Source organism: Labeo rohita, unplaced genomic scaffold (genome assembly GCF_022985175.1).
Source record: "Labeo rohita strain BAU-BD-2019 unplaced genomic scaffold, IGBB_LRoh.1.0 scaffold_2761, whole genome shotgun sequence".
Classification (NCBI taxonomy): domain Eukaryota; kingdom Metazoa; phylum Chordata; class Actinopteri; order Cypriniformes; family Cyprinidae; genus Labeo; species Labeo rohita.
The window spans coordinates 1-5,352 of NW_026129058.1; the positions used below are offsets into that span (position 1 = coordinate 1).

A 5,352-nucleotide genomic window follows, 5' to 3' on the forward strand; every position below is an offset into this window, starting at 1 on the left:
AGCAACCACTATCGAGCACCCTAGCAACCAAAACCCACACAGACATATCTTCAAATCTGAATGTCATAGAGACATGGGGGTTGATTTATATCATTCATACTGGCAAGCAGCCTTTGGAGTGTCATCATTGGTAGCTGCCAAGCCACTCCCTAGCAACCAAACAGAGTACCCTAGCAACCATCTAGCAAGTCCTATATCTCTACATCAGAACATCGTAGAGACATGGGACTTGGTTCTTTTGGTTCATGCTAGCAAATAGGAATCCTTAAGATGCTAGTCATGCTAGCAGTGAATAGCTACATGCTAATAGTGATTAGCTAAGTGTTAAATCAGGCTAAGAACTCTATAAAACTCCATAGTAATGATCTGTGACAACTAGTAACTGCCTAACAACACTCTAGCAACCACCCCAAGTACCTTAGCAACCGCCCTAGCAACCACCCCAAGTACCCTAGCAACCGCATAGCAACACCCTAGCAACCACCCCTTACCCTAGCAACCGCATAGCAACACCCTAGCAACCACATAGCAACACCTTAGCAACCACCCTGGGTACCTTAGCAACCGCCCTAGCAACCACCCCGAGTACCCTAGCAACCGCATAGCAACACCCTAGCAACCACCCCGGTTACCCTAGCAACCACATAGCAACACCTTAGCAACCACCCTGGGTACCCTAGCAACCACCCTAGCAACCACCCCGGTTACCCTAGCAACCGCATAGCAACCCTAGCAACCACCCCGGTTACCCTAGCAACCGCATAGCAACACACCTTAGCAACCACCTGGGTACCCTAGCAGCAACCCTAGCAACCCTGGGTACCCTAGCAACCGCCCTAGCAACCACCCCGGTTACCCTAGCAACCGCATAGCAACAACCTAGCAACCACCCCGGTTACCCTAGCAACCGCATAGCAACACCTTAGCAACCACCCTGGGTACCCTAGCAACCACCCTAGCAACCACCCAGAGTACCCTAGCAACCGCATAGCAACACCCTAGCAACCACCCCGGTTACCCTAGCAACCGCATAGCAACAGCCTAGCAACCACCCTGGGTACCCTGGCAACCACATAGCAACACCTTAGCAACCACCCCGGTTACCCTAGCAACCGCATAGCAGCACCTTAGCAACCACCCTGGGTACCTTAGCAACCACATAGCAACTCCCTAGCAACCGAGTGCCGAGTTTTGCCACGGCAAGCACCACTCACATTTTCTTCAGCAAATTTTCTTCAGGAAATGTACATATCTAGTATTACTATTACTATTCGCCCTGACTAAACTTTGACATGTAACTCGTCCCGCACCGTTTGTCGCAGACCCATGAATGAGGTGTCAAATCGTGCGGCTTATTGAGGAGAGGTGTGCTATGACTTTTCTAAGCGATCAGGCATACGATGTTCACACAGCGGACGAAAAGGCGGGAAAAAAATCCCATAGACTTACAATGGCAGAATGTTCATGAATTTGAATCTCAACTGTCACTTTCTCTCACATTCATTTGACTTATCTCAAATGAAAATCAGCCGCATAGCAACACCTTAGCAACCACCCTGGGTACCTTAGCAACCGCCCTAGCAACCACCCCGAGTACCCTAGCAACCGCATAGCAACACCCTAGCAACCACCCTGGGTACCCTAGCAACCACATAGCAACTCCCTAGCAACCGAGTGCCGAGTTTTGCCACGGCAAGCACCACTCACATTTTCTTCAGGAAATGTACATATCTAGTTAGTGGTGCTTGCCAAAGGCAAAGCATCACTATTACTATTCTGCGTGCTTATTATTATTATTATTAAGTTGGCTTGAGAAAGCCAACTTACTGATATGCTATTTAAACTTATTAAGTTGGCTTGAGAAAGCCAACTTACTGATATGCTATTTAAACTTATTATTATTAAGTTGGCTTGAGAAAGCCAACTTACTGATATGCTATTTAAACTTATTATTAGTGGTGCTTGCCAAAGGCAAATATTAGGGGTTCAAGCACGTAGTGCTGAAACCCTATTGTAATTGTTAGGATTTTTTTTATTATTATTTTTTTTCTGCCGTAAAACTGATCGTGCAGACCAAACCGTAAGTCGTAGAGACTTCAAATTTGGCCAGATGGTAGAGCTCAATTTGGGGAGAACCTATCAAAGTTTCAGCCCAATCGGCCCATAGGTGGCGCTATAGCGCAAAAAATTCATTTTTTTTACATTTTTGGCCGTAGCTCGTACAATTTTTGTCGTAGACTCAAAATTTTAACATCGTTGCGATCCTTGGGTCAAGACGCACAAAAGTGCACTGGCGCAGATTTTTCGTACGACGTACCGTTTTTCCGCAAAATGGCGTTAAATCTCAAACCTACTCTTGCGAACTAGTCCTAGGTTTTTTGCCCTATTGGAACCAAACCAGTGCAGAAATATTCTCTAGACATTGAATATCAATAATTATCAAAAAAGTTGAAATTTCGATTTTCGCTCAAAATAGCGCAAAAAAACGTGTTATGCTAACGTTAGCCAAATGCTAATTGTGGCTATAACTCTTGAACGGAATGAGATATTTTCGCCAAACTCGGTACGCTTCTGTAAAAGCTCGATTTTGGGGTAAATAAAAAAAAAAAATTGTAGCGTTCGGCCGCTTGGTGGCGCTATAATAACGAAAAAACATAAAAACGGCTATAACTACAATACCGTTTGTCCAATTGACTTAAAAATTGGTATGCAGCGTCTTTGTCCAAAGTGCCAAGACGATCTATGACGTCATTCGCGTAGCTTAAAAAACATGACCGCCATCGGCCAATCAATTTTGAGCACCCATTAGACAAGGTTAACGGAGGCCAATCGGAACGAAACTCACTGGGCATGTTCGACTCATGGGCCTAGAGGTCTGTAAGAATTTTGAAAGAAATCGGCCACTAGTTGGCGCTAACGAGTTTTATGGCTTTGCAATCACGTGGTTTTCACATATCTACACAATATGCATATCATTTGATAGATCTCCTCGTGATGAACAACTTTGCCTCAAGAACCATTGCTGTCAATCAAATCGTTCATTAATTATTCACAATTATATGAAAAACCTACTTTTGCGAACTAGTCCTAGGTTTTTTGCTCAATCCCGATCAAACCACTGCAGTAATATTCTCTGGACTCTCTAGATCAATAATTATCAAAAAAATGTGGAATTTTGTTATTATTTATCTATAACGAGGTAATTTAGAAAAGGGGTGTGGCCACATATACACAAAAAGGCCTATAAAACCTAAACGAAAACTCAAAACTTTACGAAAATTGGTGAGAACATGGGCCACGTGACTCTTAATAAGCATGCAACGTTTTGTAAAGATCGGACCATAGGTGGCGCTATAACAGTTAAAAAGGCTTTAAAAACACAAGCTGTGTATGGTAAATGGCTTCAAATGGCTAAATAAATGCACATATATTCACACAAACACTAGATCTTCATATCATTTGATAGATCTCCTCATGATGAACAACTTTGCCTCAAGAACCATTGCTGTCAATCAAATGGTTCATTAAATATTCACAAGTATGTTAAAAATCTACTTTTGGAAACTAGTCCTAGGTTTTTCGCTCAATCTCAATCAAAGCACTGCAGTAATATTCTCTGGACTCTCTAGATCAATAATTATCAAAAAACCGTTGAACCCTTTGAATTTGGACAGCTTTAACACAGTCATTGAAAATGTTGTTGTTTACCTAGTGTACCCAAAAGTCTGTAAATCCTAAATGACAACTCAAAACTTCATGAAATTATGGAAGGTAATGCGTCATATGATTCCAAACAAGCTTGCAAAATTTCGTGCAGCTCGGGCAAAAATTGGTGCTATAACAGTTATAAAGGTTAAAACCAGTACATTTCAATGATAAAGTCCCTGTAATTGCCATTACAACCAGTACATGGCAGCAGAGGACCATTCATTGGCTTTTATCTGACAACAATCCATTCAGTTCATGGAGCTCTCTTCTAACGAGCTGATGAACAGGTGTGGGCAATAAGGTATGTCTTTCTTATGTAGTGCACTCCAGTCAGTTCATGGAGCTCTCATTTAACGAGCTGGTGATCAGAATCAGGTGTGATCAATAAGTAAGGCAGCACAGAGCCATGAAACATTCTCTATTCTCCAACTAGCCCTAGCTTTTAAACTCAAAATGAAATAAAAAAAATCAGTGCAGTACAATCCTCTAGACTCTCCAGGTTGATAATTCTCAAATAAAACGCTAAATATTTGCATTTGGACAGCTATGACAGGGTCATTTAAAGATGTGGTCTTTATATAGTATACCCAAAAGCCTATAAATCTTAAAAGAAAACCCAAAACTGTGTAAACTGATACATGATTTAATTCTAAACAATCATACAACATTTTATGGAGATTGGGGAAAAAATGGCACTATAATAGTTAGAAACGTTAACAACTATTATGCACATGGTACGCGGTCTCTGCAGTGATTAATTATAACCACTAGATGGCACTAGAAGACAACTAATGGGCTTATTAATATCACTGATATAGTATTTTTCAGTTCTTTCTTCTTCAAGATTGGCATTTAGACATGATAAATTCATTATCATTGCATGTATGATCATATTTTAAATGTTTACCACTGTATTCATACAGACATATCAGTTTTTTACAATTATGCCAATTATGGTTTGATGTTATAAAACTGAAAATTTCATTTTAGTCTAAAAGAGAAGACTTGCAATAAGAGTTTTGTTGTTGTTTCAGAAATCTAAATGTGCAACAAAATGTGTCTGTCTCTAATCATCTTTAATGAGCGTTAATATAAGTTTAACCATTTAATTTATGTGTATGTGTGTGTTTGTGAGTGTGTTCTCCATTGTGGATGTGTTTTGGTGTTAGTCTTACATTTTGGTTTGGACTACACACTAAAACCATAAAATCTTAAATTGAACCCGAAAAATCCCATAGACTTAACATTGCGGCCAACTTTGACGGGTCGTAGCGCCGAGCGAGAATTTCGTAGAAACATGTAATTCACCACATCTGGAGAGGCTGGCAGGCTGTGCGAAAACATACCCCGCAATGGGGTATAAGTTGTACCCCTGGGGCGCAAGAGCCCCCCAAATTTTCCCATTGACTTACTATGGGGAGGGACGGCCCATTAAAAAGCATGTTTTTTCCTACTATGGTAATTTACATAGAAATTTTGCATTGAACATAACTCTGCATCACAATGTCATAGAGACATGGGGGAGGGCTCATTTAACTCAGCCAACCAATCAGACTCTCAGAATCACTGTGAAGCTGTTAAGCCACGCCCTAGCAACCATTTAGAGCACCCTAGCAACAGATCCCATAGACCACCATTATAAAT

At 41.2% G+C, this 5,352-nt stretch overlaps 1 long non-coding RNA gene across 1 annotated transcript; it reads right to left on the reverse strand.

The window, feature by feature from the left end:
* Positions 1 to 257: 257 nt before the first annotated feature.
* Positions 258 to 1,950, reverse strand: LOC127160011 (uncharacterized). Its single transcript, XR_007826627.1, has 3 exons — positions 1,544 to 1,950; positions 880 to 921; positions 258 to 473 (listed from the first exon to the last, which is right to left on the reverse strand). It is a non-coding gene; the product is annotated as an uncharacterized LOC127160011 (long non-coding RNA).
* Between the last annotated feature and the right edge of the window lie 3,402 nt (positions 1,951 to 5,352).